An 18,322-nucleotide genomic window follows, 5' to 3' on the forward strand; every position below is an offset into this window, starting at 1 on the left:
GGGGCAGATGTGGACTCTGACCACAATCTATTGGTTATGACCTGTAGATTAAAACTGAAGAAACTGCAAAAAGGTGGGAATTTAAGGAGATGGGACCTGGATAAACTAAAAGAACCAGAGGTTGTACAGAGATTCAGGGAGAGCATAAGGGAGCAATTGACAGGAATGGGGGAAATAAATACAGTAGAAGAAGAATGGGTAGTTTTGAGGGATGAAGTAGTGAAGGCAGCAGAGGATCAAGTAGGTAAAAAGACGAGGGCTAGTAGAAATCCTTGGGTAACAGAAGAAATATTGAATTTAATTGATGAAAGGAGAAAATATAAAAATGCAGTAAGTGAAACAGGCAAAAAGGAATACAAACGTCTCAAAAATGAGATCGACAGGAAGTGCAAAATGGCTAAGCAGGGATGGCTAGAGGACAAATGTAAGGATGTAGAGGCCTATCTCACTAGGGGTAAGATAGATACCGCCTACAGGAAAATTAAAGAGACCTTTGGAGATAAGAGAACGACTTGTATGAATATCAAGAGCTCAGATGGAAACCCAGTTGTAAGCAAAGAAGGGAAAGCAGAAAGATGGAAGGAGTATATAGAGGGTCTATACAAGGGCGATGTACTTAAGGACAATATTATGGAAATGGAAGAGGATGTAGATGAAGATGAAATGGGAGTTATGATACTGCGTGAAGAGTTTGACAGAGCACTGAAAGACCTGAGTCGAAACAAGGCCCCGGGAGTAGACAACAGTCCATTGGAACTACTGACGGCCGTGGGAGAGCCAGTCCTGACAAAACTCTATCATCTGGTGAGCAAGGTGTATGAAACAGGCGAAATACCCTCAGATTTCAAGAAGAATATAATAACTCCAATCCCAAAGAAAGCAGGTGTTGACAGATGTGAAAATTACCGAACTATCAGCTTAATGAGTCACAGCTGCAAAATACTAACACGAATTCTTTACAGACGAATGGAAAAACTAGTAGAAGCCAACCTCGGGGAAGATCAGTTTGGATTCCGTAGAAACACTGGAACACGTGAGGCAATACTGACCTTACGACTTATCTTAGAAGAAAGATTAAGGAAAGGCAAACCTACGTTTCTAGCATTTGTAGACTTAGAGAAAGCTTTTGACAATGTTGACTGGAATACTCTCTTTCAAATTCTAAAGATGGCAGGGGTAAAATACAGGGAGCGAAAAGCTATTTACAATTTGTACAGAAACCAGATGGCAGTTATAAGAGTCGAGGGACATGAAAGGGAAGCAGTGGTTGGGAAGGGAGTAAGACAGGGTTGTAGCCTCTCCCCGATGTTGTTCAATCTGTATATCGAGCAAGCAGTAAAGGAAACAAAAGAAAAATTCGGAGTAGGTATTAAAATTCATGGAGAAGAAATAAAAACTTTGAGGTTCGCCGATGACATTGTAATTCTGTCGGAGACAGCAAAGGACTTGGAAGAGCAGTTGAATGGAATGGACAGTGTCTTGAAAGGAGGATATAAGATGAACATCAACAAAAGCAAAACAAGGATAATGGAATGTAGTCTAATTAAGTCGGGTGATGCTGAGGGAATTAGATTAGGAAATGAGACACTTAAAGTAGTAAAGGAGTTTTGCTATTTGGGGAGCAAAATAACTGATGATGGTCGAAGTAGAGAGGATATAAAATGTAGGCTGGCAATGGCAAGGAAAGCGTTTCTGAAGAAGAGAAATTTGTTAACATCCAGTATAGATTTAAGTGTCAGGAAGTCATTTCTGAAAGTATTCGTATGGAGTGTAGCCATGTATGGAAGTGAAACATGGACGATAAATAATTTGGACAAGAAGAGAATAGAAGCTTTCGAAATGTGGTGCTACAGAAGAATGCTGAAGATTAGATGGGTAGATCACATAACTAATGAGGAAGTATTGAATAGGATTGGGGAGAAGAGAAGTTTGTGGCACAACTTGACCAGAAGAAGGGATCGGTTGGTAGGACATGTTCTGAGGCATCAAGGGATCACCAATTTAGTATTGGAGGGCAGCGTGGAGGGTAAAAATCGTAGAGGGAGACCAAGAGATGAATACACTAAGCAGATTCAGAAGGATGTAGGTTGCAGTAGGTACTGGGAGATGAAAAAGCTTGCACAGGATAGAGTAGCATGGAGAGCTGCATCAAACCAGTCTCAGGACTGAAGACCACAACAACAACATCGTTTTTTGATGAACGTTTTTCCGTTTTTCTCTATCCCCAAAATCGAACATTTTGTTAGTGTACTGTTCCATTTAAGTGAAAGTAAGCTTCGTCTGAGAACTGTGTGTTGAACATAATTTCATGTTTTTCATCTGCACGTAATGATTACTCCGGTCTTCACTGTTTCTTCTGTTTAGTCGCTCCCGTAGCAGTCATTTTATGGGAAAGAGCTTGAGACCACTCTGTAAAATTATTTGTGTAGAATAACAAGACATACCAATTTCCCTGTATTTTCCGCCGGGATGACTTGTTTGGATTTCGTTGAATGACCACTCGTAGTTGCAACGTTTTACGAATAAAGAGCAGTCGGTGTCCAAGGCCGTTACCCCTCCGACAAACTACGTCTTCAAATTTCCTCGTTAATCGGAGAATTATGTTCCTTGATGGAGCCCAACGTGTGCTGAATATTACCCTAAATCTTCTTTTCGTTGCTGTCACGCTTTTCAATTCAGCATAAAGGAGAACTGCTTTCACGCGCTATTGAACGGATAAACGTCCATCTTCGACCATGGTGAAACGCTGCGAAATAAGGGACTGCTGATATTGCAGCGACACGACCACTGCCAACATTTTCATGAAACAAAACACGTTGGAGTGAAATTTAACTGAAATACAACTTGAGCTGTAATTTTTATTCAATGTTAAGATGTGTCAACTACTCGTGCGCCACCCTATAATCGTCAGTGAAATCAGATCAGTACAGTTATTAGTTACGAAAGTGTAGTATAATGCGTAGCACACTTTGGATGAACAACGTGCGGGGCCACTCCCCATAGCCAGGCTGGGAAAAAAATACTCTACGTCTATACTCTAAAAGCACTGTGAAGTGCACAGTAGACCACTTAATAACGCTTCATCTCGTTCCATTCATATATGAAACGCGGGATGGGACATTTTTTTAAATTCCTTTGTGCGTGATGTAAATAGACTAATCTCGTGTTGGCGCTGCTTACAGAAGCGATTAATAGGAGATTGTAGTATGTCCGAAGATTCCTCACTTCTTTAAAATTTGACTGTAGGATTTCGCGGTGTAGTTGGCGTTTATCTTCTAATGATTGCCAGTTCGCGTTTTTCAGTATCTCCGTGACGTTCTCCCATCGGTGAAGCAAACCTGTGATCATACGTCCTGCCCTTCTTCGTAAATCTTCAGTATTCCCTGATAGTCCTATTTGATATCGGTTCCACATACTAGCGCAATATTCTGCGCTGGGTAGCACGAATGTCTTGAATGCAATCTCCGTTGTAGCTATCTTGCTTTATCCCAGTACCCTACCAATGGAACGAAATTGCCACCTTATCATTCAATTTCATACCCTTAAAAATTGTTACATCCAGGTATCTGTGTAAGCTGACAGGTCCCAGTTGTGACTCAGTGTATTTATAGTATACTAAGTGGTGTTCTTTTGTGAAGTGCACAGTTCTACATTTTTGAACATTGGTACCAAGTTGCCAGTCTGCACAACAGTTTAAAATCTTGTCAATATCTAATTGAATATGTATGCAAGTTTTTTTTCCCCAGACAGCTTGTGAGTGCAGATACCTGCATCATCTACAAAAAGTCTGAGCTTACTGTTAATTTTGTCTGCCCCTGTCATTAATGCACAACATGAACAGCTAATATCACTAAGAATTTTCAAAGTTTCGCAACTGACAGATAAACAAACAGTATTGCGGAAAGAACGGAAATAATCTTGTTCTACGTGTGATGGACGAGTACATTTGGTGATGTAATCTAAACCAGGCTTTCCCAGAATGTGTTCGGCGAAACATTCGTGTTCCACAGGAAGTGGACAAGCGTACCGGAAAAACTATTAATAACATGGCGGTTTTTTGGACATATTGACGATACTAATTTTTAACTCTTGATTTCTGTGTTATTAGTTATGATTTAAAATTGAAGTAATCACTGAATGAAACAAGATTTTTCATTTCTTAACATTTTATCTATTTTCAAAATACATAAGCTGTTCCATGAAAGTACCAGGATTCTCAAAGCGTTCCACCTGGGAAAAGGTTCGAGACCCCCTGCTCTAAAAGCAGCAACATACAGTCGCTGTTTGCCCAAATTTTATGCTTAGCGATGCATCTTGGGATGCACAGTTAACGCCAAACGGGCCGCTAAGCGACCAGTTGTGGTGTAGTGTTCCCAGGTGTCGGATCGTGTCAGGTGGGCACGATGGCAGAAATCGAACAAATTATATATGTGCAGCGCTGCCAGCATTGCAGTAGCATTCCAGGGTCTTTATGAAAGTGTAACAAAAGTATGGGGAACTTAAATCTTTGGAAGAGAAGGAACGTTTTTCGCGAAAGCCTGTAGGGGAAATATAGCGAACTAATATTCAAGGAAGACTGTGCGACCGTTATATCTCTCTTATTGGTACTTTGACAGTGACATAAGAGAGATTAGGGCGCCTGCAGAAGCTTCTAGACAGATATTTTTCCTCTTCTTCGATACACGAACGGAATAACACACTCAACCGAAAAATATTGATACGAAACACCCTTTGCCACTCTCTGTACTGTGGCTTGCGGAGTATATATGTTAGCGACAAACTGTGAAATTTTATGGATTGCCTAGGCAAAAGAATACCAAAAATCAGGCAGGATATGAATTGCATTTTATTTAATGCTTTGCCTATGCATTTAAGAGAATGCCGGTTACGTTTATGGCAAAGTATGAAAGAAAGATAATTGAAGTGTGTTGACAGTTACAGTCAATTTCGACTGGAGTCCAGCAGTGTCAGTGTCTTTTCGTTAAAGTGGGGGGGGGGGGGGGGGGGCTACATGCAATGGTTGTGAAGAATGTTGTGGTTGATGATCGTTCAAGGGCAATGAAACAGAAGTTTTATAGTGCGTTACATGTAACGAGTTATTTTTCAAGAAACTGTTTTTCTAACAGATGTTCGTTATAAGGAAATAATAAGGGACGTGAATACGGTAACGACAGTGGAAATGAAGCAATCTCGTCATTATTGGTTAATGAAGACCTACACCGTAAACAATAGGTGAACCTAAACTTTTAATTTTTATATACTTCGATGCTGTACTTCTTTTACGCTATATTTATTGCAGCAAGCGGAACTGAAGTGACATTTTGAATTGCAGATAACTTTTCTTTTCACATACAAACAGCTGCGGTTCTGGCATTTATTTTTGCGCATGCACTTTACAAATCTTTGTCCAGTCCCGGTAGAGTGCCGAGTTGCAGCTGACCTGAGAAATACTTCTTTGTCCAAAGGACCATCTTCTGAATTTAGAAAAGATTTCTTGCTTGTTGTGAGTTTGTGTAGAACTACTTTAGAATTCCTTCTTTGGTATCTAATGATAATTTATAAAAACTATCATTTGTCACATCAACCACGACAGCCAAAATATTGCGAACGTCCCCATAACCTTTATCAGTTTCAGAATCAAGAACTCGTTCTGTAGATCCTTTCTCAATTAACCGGAACATTTTGTTCACCTGAGACTAGATTTTCTTAATAGTTAAAAATACTATCAAAACTTCAGAATAAGTCGATTTTCAGACACACACAATTGTGGTAATGTTCATGCCTTAATTTGACATTCATTAAATGTCTAAATTTCTAGATTGAACATGTTATTTCATTGTAATTTTGTATTTTATCTGTGTCCATTTTGCATTTTGTAGAATAACTATGCATTTTGTACATTTCGTAGGAAAAGTACCAAATGAAATTTAAAATCTTGCCAAAAAGTTGTAGGGAGTGTATGCATTGCCCATGAATTCTGTACAATGCCTTTATTTGACACTTCACCGGTAATGTATATACTGCCAGACAAAAAAATCAACCCTTTCAGAGAGTGTGTCGGTATAGTTCCGATGAGAGAATGTGCCATCTAGAGGATGGTAGATATGATGATGATGTTGCAGCAGATGGTGTAGCGTCTGGCATAGCTATTAGAACCCAGAGCGCCATCTGTATCTGCTCTTTAAAAGGAAATGCCCCTGGTCATAAGGCTTGGCGTTGTTCAGACATGTAGAGCAAGCAGGCACCACGCCACGGACAGACACTTGTGCTTCCCGCAGCCAACATAGCGAGTTTGAGAGGGGTCAAGTTGTGGCCTTTAAAGTGGCGGGGCGGTCATTTCGGAGAACTGCGAAACAAGGTGGACGTGCCACGTCAGTTTTGCTAGCAATCTTGGACACGTGAGCATTCTCACACTCGTAAACGAGGTTCTGGACGTCCATGTAGCACAGGCGCCCGCCAAGACCGTCAGGGCAGCAGTGGTTGATCGTACAGGGCAAATATGACCTCGCAAGGGCCAACACGAACTGTTGCGGACTGGTTACTTACACTATGATTACGGGCGCGCACACCTCTACCTGTCTTCCACTCATGCTACAGCACAGACGTGCACTGCTGGACACGTGCCGTAAGAGAATCGCCTGGAACATGGAATGGTGCGCCGCTGTTTCCAGCAATGAACGCAGAGTCTGCCAGCACGCAAGCTGCGGTCGATTGAGCGTAAGACGTAGAACTGATGAGTGCTGTCTCTACAGACACTGTAGTCGTACTCAAATCTTTACAGTCTGAGATGTGATAAGCTACAACTCTCGTTCACCTTTAGTACTTGTGGAAGGAACGCTGACCAGCGGTCAATGTGTACAGAAGGTTGTTCGATCAGTCCTTCTGCCGTCCTTGCAACAGGAACGTGATGTGGTGTTCCAATAGAATAATGATTGCCCAAACAAAGTATATGCAACTGGACACGGTCTAAGAGATGTGCAGCTCCTTCCCTGGCCAGCACGATTTATGGACTTGTCTCCAATCGAGTATGTGTGAGACATGAGGGAGCAAGTGACATGCGCTACTCATTCACCCACAACTCTTACGGAGTAAGCGAACAGATCGAGCAGGTGTGGGATAATATATCCCAAAGTCACATTTGTGACCCGCTACATGCCAAAGTTAATAAATTCTAAGACAAAAAAGAAAAGATGCACCACGAAAGGGTTTTCCGATGGGACGTGATGTACTTCTACAGGTGGACAGACAAATGCTTGCAGTTTCAGAAAAATTGGATGATTTCTTCAAGAGAAGGAGTTGCACAAATTAAGCAAGTCAGCAACGTGTTGGCTCACCTCTGCCCTTTATGCAAGCAGTTGTTCGACTTGGCACTGGTTAACAGTTGTTGGATGTCATCCTGAAGGGTATTGGGCCAAATTCTGTCCAATTGGCGCGTTAGATCATCAAACTCCTGAGCTGATTGGAGGGCCTTGCCCATAATGCCTCAAATGTTCTCATTTGGGGAGGGATCCGGCTACCTTGCTGATGAGGGTAGGATTTGGCACCCAGGAAGACGAGCAGTACAAACTCTCACTGTGTGTGGACAGGCATTATCTTGCTGAAATCTAAGCCCAGGACGGCTTGCCATGAAGGACAACAGAACTAAATGTAGAATATCGTGGACGTACCACAGTGCTTTAATGGTGCAACCGGTCCTCCTACAAGAAGAAATGGGACACAAAACCAATACTCTTGGTTGTCAGGCAGTATAGCAGGCGACAGTGAGGTTGGTGGTTGGTATCCCACTGCTGTCTGGGACGTCTCCAGACACGTCTTCTCTGGTCATCAGGGCTCAGTTCGAAGAGGGGTCTCTTCACTGAAGACAATTATACTTCACTCAATGTCATTCCTGGCGGAACGCGCCCCCAGACACCTGTGCGATACCAACCAGCCAGTCGCCCGTCATACGGTCCAACAACCAGCAGTGACGGGTCTGGGGTGCCATTTAATTTCATAGTAGGGCCCCTTTGGTGTCATCTGCGGCACGCTTACAGTACAGTGGGACGTCGACGGTATTCTACACCCCGTTTTGTTGCCCTTCATGGCAAGCCATCTTGAGCTTACATTTCGACAATATAACGCCCGCCCATACGCAACGATAATTTCTACTACTTTCGTGCTTGCCAAACCCTGCTTTGGCCAGCAAGGTCGCCGGGTCCCTCCCCAATTGAAAACATTTGGAGAATTATGGACAAGACCCTCCAATCAACTCGGGATTTTGACGATCTAACGCGCCAATTGGACAGAATTTGGCACGATACCCCTCAGGAGAACATCCAACAACTCTGACAAGCCGAGTAACTGCTTGCGTAAGGGCCAGAGGTCTGCCAACACCTTATTGACTTACTCAATCTGTGAAGTTCTTGCTCCGGAATAAATCATCCTGTTTTTCTGAAACTGTAATCATTTGTTTGTCTGTGCGTTTACATAACATCTACCGATTTCCGTGCGTGGTTTTTTTGTCTTACACTGTACCTGCACTGCCGACTGTGGAGTCTATCCTGTGTACTAATGTGAGTGATTCGGCATGAGACCATACTTGGTACCTCAAAAGCGCTTGAACTACTGGCATGTAAAAGTAACATTGTCATGTACTCCTCACGTACAGTATTGCAGTAAATTTGGAATGAATTGGAAATTTCTCAAGAGATTGTCAACATCAATGAAATTCGCCAACAGCCTTGTGACTGAGATGTTGACGAATTTCATTGATATTGACAATTACTTAATCAACTGATGTCCCCTGTCCATGACGTATCAACAGAGATTTCTCAAGGGTGTTCTAATTTGTTCTGGCAGTGTGCGTAGATATAGATTTTGTCCAAACAGCCATTCATAAGTTTTGAAGCTGTCTTACAACTGTCTCATGAATTAAATACTGAGTGTGTTACACACCAGTTGTGAAGCGTGTGGTATTTTTATCACATGATGTTTCGGGACTACACTATCGCATTATCAAGTGCTTAAAACCTCTGTGCCATTAGGCACCGTGATGTTCCATCTGCATGGATCGTGAACGATTTCCCATACACTACCTAGTGACCTGTCATAGCGGATGGCACGCAAAGTGCGTTGTTGGTTTGCCCAAAAGATGTGCAGACACCATGTTGAGAGCGGTGCTTCTGAGGCAGCGGCAGAGAACTGGTTAAGGCGGCGAGGCGCCGGGGCGGGCACGCTGCCAACATTGAGAATGCAGGTCAGCGAGGCCGCAGGCGGCGCGCTGCAGCGGTGGGGCGCTGCGCCCGTGAAACCGAGGGCAGCCGTTCGAATCCCTGATCGTTAGTCTGCGCGCTCCTCTGGGAACGAAGCGGCAGCTGCCTAAACATAACCGCACTATGAGGCATTTTCAGAAAGTAAGTGTACTGTGACGATAGTGGGCTGTAGTTTCTTGTTTCGTTTCTTGAGGATAGACAACACTGAGTCGTAGAGGAGGACCCCCTGCTGAGAGCGAGCATCGCAGGGACACGTTAGTACGTAAACTCACGTTGTAGCGTCCAGTTGCTTGAGAGACGTCGGTAAGAAATCCCGTCACGTGCTGCGATCCGCTTCCCACTCGCGTTAGGAATAACGCCTACCGAAATTCTTTCGCGAATCTAAACGATTTGCGGCAAGTATGTTATGAACAGGACGAGTGTGTTTAAGTGATATAGAGAGTTTACTGGAGGCAGAACAAATATTCACGACGAAGACAGTAGTGGAAGACCTTCCATTTTGACTGATGGCTTGGGGCAAAAAATCGAGGAAACTACATCTACATTTATACTCCGCAAGCCACCCAATGATGTGTGGCGGAGGGCACTTTACGTGTTCGTGAAGACTGCTGATTGACAGTGGATGAAATTTCTGCAATGTTTCCAAAGCTCTCCAGAAATCCTTTATACGAGACACTCACAGAAACGCTGTGATACCGGAGACGGTGCGCAAAATGGGCCCCAAGACAGCAGACATAGCAACGCAAGAACAAGTTACTTGAGCGAGTTGAATTGGAAGGTGAGGATTTTCTTACCTCCGTTGTGAATGCAGATGAAACGTTGGTGGATCATTACACGTCCGTGATAGAGACAGTCGTCACAGCTGCGTCACACTAATACTTCACATGCCAAAAAATTAAAAACCACAATTTCGGGCAAAAAAATCATGGTCTACGTCTTTTGGAAACGAAAAAGTATCATTTTGGTCGAATTTCTGCCTCATAGGGAAATCATCACTGAACAACGATATTGTGAGAACTCAAGAAACCCAAAAGGAGCGGAATAATGAGATGAGTGTGCTTGCTGCAGGACAACGCCCGTCCTCTCACAGCCTTAGCTACCAAGGTGCTCCTAGCCTCATCTGAATGGGATGGTGTGAAAAACCCCCGTATTCCCCTGACTTGGCGCCTTCAGGTCATCATCTTCTTCACAGAAGCTCTCCTGCGAACCTTGCAGAACTAGCACTCCTGGAAGAAAGGATATTGCGGAGACATGGCTTAGCCACGGCCTGGGGGATATTTATAGAATGAAATTTTCACTCTACAGCGGAGTGTGCGCTTATATGAAACTGGTAGAGCACTTGCCCGCGAAAGGCAAAGGTCCCGAGTTCGAGTCTCGGTCCGACACACAGTTTTAATCTGCCAGGAAGTTTCATATCAGCGCACACTCCGCTGCAGAGTGAAAATTTCATTCTGGATATCTGCAGGATGTTACAGTGTACACTGTAAAAACACAGACTGCAGTTAAGTATTTCATGCCAAGACAAGAACGCGACAATAATCATTAGTCCCTCCCTGTGCGGGAATCACAGCAGTTGTTAGAGTTCATGACGTAGACGCACGGTGACGTGTGGAAGTCTGGGTCGGTCCTGGGGACTGCACGGATGGCCAGGGCGGTTAAGACGACCGCTCGTGTAAAGCCGGAAGTTCGGGTTCGATTCCTGGTCCGACACATTTTCGTTGTCATCAATACATTCTGAAGCTGGAGTCTGATCATACTCGCAACTGCGAATATAATTCTTGTCTCGTTTTATTTCACTGCCCCGTACTTTATTGGTGGCTGCCACACCAGGACGACTTGAGCAGACTGTAGTGGAATGGTATGAAGAACAGTTGAGGAATGGAATGTGTTTTGAACTTTGTGCTAAATTCGTATGAGACCAAACTGCTGAGGTTATCGGTCCCTAGGCTTGCACACTACTTACGTTATAGATGTGGATTTCAAAACAGAACAAACTAGAAGAAGAACTGAATATACTCTGTAATGGAGAGCCACCTGAAAAGTGGACAATTTTGAATGTCTTGGTACTGTATTAAGTACAATGCTATAATAGAACAAGATGTGCTAAGTAGAACTGAGGAAGCATTCTCAGCGTGCTAGCAGATGAATAACACGTAGTAGGGAAGAAAGAGAAGTATGGAAACATATGCAAATTTACAATGCAGTTGCGGCACCAGTCGTAGCGTATACCGTCGACCGTTTGGCACTACAGGATATACACCTAAGTAGGGTTACTCCCAGAGAAATGGAGTTTGAGGGGAGAAATAACAAAGACCAGAAAAGAGAGAGAAATGAAATAATCTGATAAGAGTCTGGACAGAAGAAAGCAACGTGTGGTGGTTGAGAAGCATTAGTTAAGCTAACCAAGTACTTAAAATGCGTGTAGAAGGAGGAGCTGGACGAGGAAGGCCTCACATCACGTGGGAGAGCAATGTCGAGGAAATGAAGATATTCTGCAAGAATAGAATGAAGTAGAACAAATGGAGAGAGCGAGGCTACCTCGACGCTTGAAAGCATAATGGAATTGGAGGAGAAGGAAAATAATGCTAGTGAGGATCATGAACGTTGGGACAGAAATAATGTGTTGTTAGAAACACGTATGACTGACAAACTCTATTGCCAAATAATTAATGAAAAACTGAATTCAATCCTGAATAAATAATAGTGGCAACATTCGTTGTTCAGTGTACTAATGCAGCATTTCTCAATCGCCGTGTAACAACACATTGGTCTGTCGCAGATTTTTAGTCTATTTTTGTCTTCCCCATATAAAATACGTAGTACAAAAAATAGTATCGCCAAATCGTTTCTTGGAGTAAGAAATTTCTAAAATTTGTACCTCTTAATTGTTCCATTATGAAAAAGGTATTCTAAGTATTCACGTGTTTGCTTTTTTGCATATAGGAAAAGAAATCACATATAGGGGTATGGTGAAAGTTTGAATCATGTTTTAGTGTGCGTTAAATGAAAAGAAAGGTTGAGAAATGCGCACACAGAGGCATTTTTAACAGTCATTGTTCCCGCGCTTCATGCGCAACTTCAACGGTAAGAAACTCTAGTATGTTGTACAATGCGGAGAATCCGCTGCCATGCATTCCCGCAGAGTGTGGCTTTAGATTCAGAATGGTTAAAATTTAACGACTGAATTAATTATATGTTAAATTATTAACTGGGTCATAAAAAAAGTAAGCCAATGTGGTGGTGTAGGCCGTGTATCGGAGCTATTAGCTTCGACCGTCCTTGACCTTAATGCCATGGTAACCGTCAGCGGTAATATTTTTCTTTTTTACGTATTAACACTACATACAGGTAAAAGTTTCATGACCGGCCAAATAAAAAAAAATACCTTGTCTTGCAAATAGTAAAACACACTTTGGTTTTACACTGAGAAGATACACAACAGCAGACGTAACATGTGACTGATGATTAATTTACGAGAGTAAGGTTTTGACTGCGTGTCTCTAGAAATAATAGGGCTGGCACGATTTTTGCATTGAAATTTCCAACATCAATCAATCAGATCATGCGGCCACGTCGAAATAATAATAATAATAATAATAATAATAATAATAATAGATGTCTACAGCTATTGTGTTCCATTGTGTTTGGCAGGTAGCTCAGTTCTCACAGTTCTTGAACGTAGCATGTTATCATTCTCTCGTCGGTTAAGCCATGCTGAATTCAAAGGAAACTCACCTCTCTACTGAATGTCGTAAATCGCGTCAGGAGACAGCTACGTTCTGTGTTTGGTTGGAGATTAAACACCTGTCAGCCTTCAGCATTTTTCCCGGGCGTTCGCGAGTTTATCAACTGTGATACACAAGCTGGGTGTCAAGACCTTGGTCCACATTCCAGCCTGAAACTCCTGATACACGTAGGCGTGTTAATACGATGAGAAGTCATGTCCTAACGCGGGGACAATTTTGTCGATTCAATTGTCAACATTGTCACGGCAGGTTCATTCCGACACGTTTACGAGGGATCATCCCTCAGAACCATGAGATGGTTTACCACTTCCCACGGTACACTGGAATCGTTTGGTGAATACTACTAATTCGGACAAAACTGAAACGTATGTATCTCATTTTATTAATCACCAGCGAGTTTAATACAACAAACTGATAAGCAATAAGTCATTATGTTGTGGTGTCATGTTCGGTATGCTATGCTACAAAAAGAATCTGAGATTTCTATTGGCACAAAACTACAGTCACAATCATTGTTGTTTGGAAAGAACATATTAAAACTGTACTGTGCAATAACAATTCAGCCAAGTCTAGGTACTTTCTAATCCAAGTCGACATTTTGGCTTTATGTCCAATCAAAGATGACTCCATAAAAAACTGATAAAAGATTCCATGGGAATAAACTTAATGGTATCGACGTTCCCAAAAACACAATACTGGGGATCACAACTAACTTTCATCTCGAGTCCATTGATCTCTGCGGATAAAGAACGTTCTGCGGCAACCTTAAACCTTTCTGCGGTGACTGTAAAAGGAAAAGTCGAAGTCACGTGCAGATTTTCACCGAAACGGCGTCATACTCAGTTATTAACTATAGATTTTGTACTTCCCAGTAAATTTTGGTGACCAGTAGAAAAGGGAATGTACGTAAATGGTAGCGACTGTATGGTGTAATCATTTATACTTGGTATAATGAACTTGGATTTCTGTTTCCCGTACAGGAAGGAAAGTCAGATTACCGATACCTCTGTACCTTTCCAACGGTTGAATAAAAAATCTATACCACAAAGACTCATCCAGGGCACGGTTGTCCAATCCCAGTCGCAGGTTGCCTCTCTAATGGCTTCCAACGGCAACAAAATTTTAATTTTTAATATTTCATACTGTTACTGACGGAATCTAAAAATTTAAAATGCTGTCATAATCTCATTAAGAGCTATTATCTAATGTTAAAGGTTTAACACGTTAACTCAAGTATTGCAGCGAGAAACTGTGTGTCTGGAGGCAACGCGATCGCAAATTACCCAGGCATCCGTATAATATTGGAGAATGAGAGCACTTAGCGACTTTCAACAAACTTGGCGTATAATTACTAACCTCTTTAACTTTGTCAGATACACTACTGGCCATTAAAATTGCTACACCACGAAGATGACGTGCTACAGACGCGTAATTTAACCGACAGGAAGATGATGCTGTGATATGCAAATGATTAGCTCTTCAGAGCATTCACACTAGGTTGGCGCCGGTGGCGACACCTACAACGTGCTGACATGAGGAAAGTTTCAAACCGATCTCTCATACACAAACAGCGGTTGACAGGCGCTGCCTAGTGAAACGTTGTTGTGATGCCTCGTGTAAGGAGGAGAAATGCGTACCATCACGTTCCGACTTTGATAAAGGCCGGATTGTAGCCTATCGCGATTTTGGTTTATCGTATCGCGACATTGCTGCTCGCGTTGGTCGAGATCCAATGACTGTTAGCAGAACATGGAATCGGTGGGTTCAGGAGGGCAATACGGAACTCCGTGCTGGATCCCAACGGCCTCGTATCACTAGCAGTCGAGATGATAGGCATATTATCCGCACGGCTGTAACGGATCGTGCAGCCACGTCTCGATCCCCGAGTCAACAGATGGGGACGTTTGCGAGACAACAACCATCTGCACGAACAGTTCGACGACGTATGCAGCGGCATTAACTATCAGCTCGGAGACCATGGCTGCGGTTACCCTTGATGCTGCTTCACAGACAGTAGGTCTGCGATGGTGTACTCAACGACGAACCTGGGTGCACGAATGACAAAACGTCATTTTTTCGAATGAATCCAGGTTCTGTTTACAGCATCATGATGGTCGCATCCGTGTTTGGCGACATCGCGGTGAACGCACTTTCGAAGCGTGTATTCGCCATCGCCATACTGGCGTATCATCCGGCGTGATGGTATGGGGTGCCATTGGTTACACGTCTCGGTCACCTCTTGTTCGCATTGACGGCACTTTGAACAGTGGACGTTACATTTCAGATTTGGTACGACCCGTGGCTCTACCCCTCATTCGATCCCTGCGAAACGCTACATTCCAGCAGGATAATGCACGACCGCATGTTGCAGGTCCTGTACAGGCCTTTCTGGATACAGAAAATGTTCGACTGCTGCCCTGGCCAGCACATTCTCCAGATCTCTCACCAATTGAAAACGTGTGGTCAATGGTGGCCGAGCAACTGGCTCGTCACAATACGCCAGTCTCTACTCTTGATTAACTGTAGTATCGTGTTGAAGCTGCAATGGCAGCTGTACCGGTACATGCCATCCAAGCTCTGTTTGACTCATTGCCCTGGCGTATCAAGGCCGTTATTACGGCCAGAGGTGGTTGTTCTGGGTACTGATTTCTCAGGATCTATGCACCCAAATTGTATGAAAATGTAATCATATGTCAGTTGTAGTATAATATATTTGTCCAATGAATACCCGTTTATGATTTCCATTTCTTCTTGGTGTAGCAATTTTAATGGCCAGTAGAGTATTTAATACATTTACTCATTTGTAAATTACTCAGATCCAGAATGAGATTTTCACTCTGTAGCGGAGTGTGCGCTGATATGAAACTTCCTGGCAGATTAAAACTGTGTGCCAGGCCGAGACTCGAACTCGGGACCTTTGCTTTTTGCGGGCAAGTGCTCTACCAACTGAGCTACCCAAGCACGACTCACGCCCCGTCTTCACAGCTTTACTTCTGCAAGTACCTCGTCTCCTACCTCCAAACTCTACAGAAGCTCTCCTGCGAACCTTCCAGAACTAGCACTCCTGAAAGAAAGGATATTGCGGAGACATGGCTTAGCCACAGCCTGGGGGATGTTTCCAGAATGAGAATTTTCACTCTGCAGCGGAGTGTGCGGTGATATGAAACTTCCTGGCAGATTAAAACTGTATGCAAGGTTCTGCAAGGTTCGCAGGAGAGCTTCTGTAAAGTTTGAAAGGTAGGAGACGAGGTACTGGCAGAAGTAAAGCTGTGAGGACGGGTCGTGACTCATGCTTGGGTAGCTCAGTTGGTAGAGCACTTGCCCGCGAAAGGCAAAGGTCCCGAGTTTGAGTCTCGGCCCGGCACACAGTTTTAATCTGCCAGGAAGTTTCAAATTACTCAGATGTTTGAAGCTGTTCTAAAAATGGGAGTCAGATTGTTTAAAGAATCGGGGTTTAGTGGTATCTCATGTAGCGGTGCCGACGCAAGCCAGTGCCCGATGCTGAAATCCAGCCGACTGCCGACACCCGCAGGTTCGGTTCTTACGCCATACCAGGCACTCTGCAACTGCGCCAGAGCGCTGGGGCAAAACCGGCGTTTCGAGACATTTCGACGGCGTTTGGCAGGCGGCGTCCGTGACCTCAGCCGCAACAAGACCTGCCTTGTGTGTAAAACCTGGCTGTCCGGCCAGACTGAGTATGTCGAGGCTGCTGGGCTTCTAATGGATGTCCGCTGTGTGTTGGCATCTGTCGCGAGTCTGTTAACGTCCGCAACGCCGTAGCCTGAACGGGTCGGGTCTCGGGCTAACATCCTCTCAGCTCAGGGCCACAAGGTTCCCCATCACCAGCCACCGCCCTCCAGTCACTGGTTTGGGACTCGACCCCGTGCGACGCAGCCGTGTTCCGCTGGACTGAATAATGGCACATTTCGAACGCACCTATGGGAGCAGGGGCGCTGGCTGCTTAAACAGTACTTGGGGCGAACGATGCGCAGCTAAGCAAGGTTACTGCCGAGCCTTATTAACAAAAGCATTTGCACTGGTGCATCGTCATCTGCCCGACACTGCCTGCCTCTTGAGGACTCTCTAACACCACCTGTCGAAACCACTAGTCAATAAACTATCGCCAGTGGCTGCCCACATCTTACCGCACTTACTCTCCACTTCCTCTGGAGAACAACTTGTCTCCACTCCCTTACAAACGGTGTCAGCAATGACCACATCATCCTTCACATCTTTAGACTCATAACCATTGCACTCATATAGGCTTGTTACAAACATAGGGTGAACTTTCATTACCTTGCTGTTGAGACAACTCAGCACAATGAGCTGCCTTGAGAAGCTTTATAGCTGACTAAGTCTCGTTGTTAAAGAGGCTGGGATGGCTACCCTTCTGGTGAGTGGTGGAACCAGGTTGATAGGCCAGTAATTTGCTGCTCCAGGTGGGGTAGCAGTGGTGTGGTGAGTGAAAGTGCATCTCTGGGAGTCGTGGTACATATCGTCATGAAAATATCATCGTTAACACATTTTTTATTGCTCAACAAACAAGCCATGACGACGCTCAGCAAAGGTGCCCCACGATGTAAGCTGTATTTGGCCAGTGGAGAGATGCAGCTATCAGCTCGTGGCCCAGCAGAGTTACGAGTTGGCTGGAGTGACGATGGCAGCGACTTGGCAAGGACACAGACCACAGGAGTGGGCAGCAGCCCGAATGCAGACTAGAGGCACCTAGGCAGACTCAGTGCGGATAAGACGGCTCACAGGAACAGGCATGTGTGCCCACTTGAGCATTGGTGGACAAGGAGGAGTTTGCCTACACAAGTGACGGTGGCTGAGCGGCTGCACGGCCCTGATCTCGAACTGTGCGCCACCAGAGCAGGAGGCCAGCAGTGGCTCAGGTGGACCCCCACAGGTGCCCCTCCGGTTGGAGCGCGCTAAGGTGACAGCATTCGACTCTGCGCAAACGAAAGGGCCGCAGCTGGCGGCAGTAGGGCACAGAGGTGGTGACTTGGTGCATATACACTCATAGATCACCCCTCGGATTTGTTGGCTGGCACACTGCAATACCCCTGTCTAGAAATGGGCTTGGACCGTCCTTGTTTTGCTGAAGCTATGGTTCCTATTCCATAAGGCACATCAGAGCCACAGCTCCGATGTGAAGCAACAAGATTGATTTGTCCCTTCTTTCCGTTAAATAACACGAAACGTCCACCAGTTATACTAGTTAAAGTTTTATTTACAACACAAGAAATAAACTCACAGATCTGGGGTGAACACAGTAACTTCAGAAGGAAAAAAGTAAAAGCTTTCTTCCCTGAGTGAATGTTC

The 18,322-nt window shown here is 44.2% G+C and overlaps 1 protein-coding gene and 1 non-coding gene across 2 annotated transcripts in view; one reads left to right on the forward strand and one right to left on the reverse strand.

Annotated features, from left to right (window-relative positions):
• LOC126473710 (fumarylacetoacetate hydrolase domain-containing protein 2) overlaps positions 1-18,322 on the forward strand; it is a 144,726-nt gene that overhangs the window by 64,213 nt on the left and 62,191 nt on the right. The gene's annotated exons all lie outside the window — the stretch shown is intronic.
• On the reverse strand, positions 15,885-15,959 carry Trnac-gca (transfer RNA cysteine (anticodon GCA)). The gene has a single exon. It is a non-coding gene; the product is annotated as a tRNA-Cys (tRNA).

This window comes from Schistocerca serialis, chromosome 4 (genome assembly GCF_023864345.2).
Source record: "Schistocerca serialis cubense isolate TAMUIC-IGC-003099 chromosome 4, iqSchSeri2.2, whole genome shotgun sequence".
Classification (NCBI taxonomy): Eukaryota; Metazoa; Arthropoda; class Insecta; order Orthoptera; family Acrididae; genus Schistocerca; species Schistocerca serialis.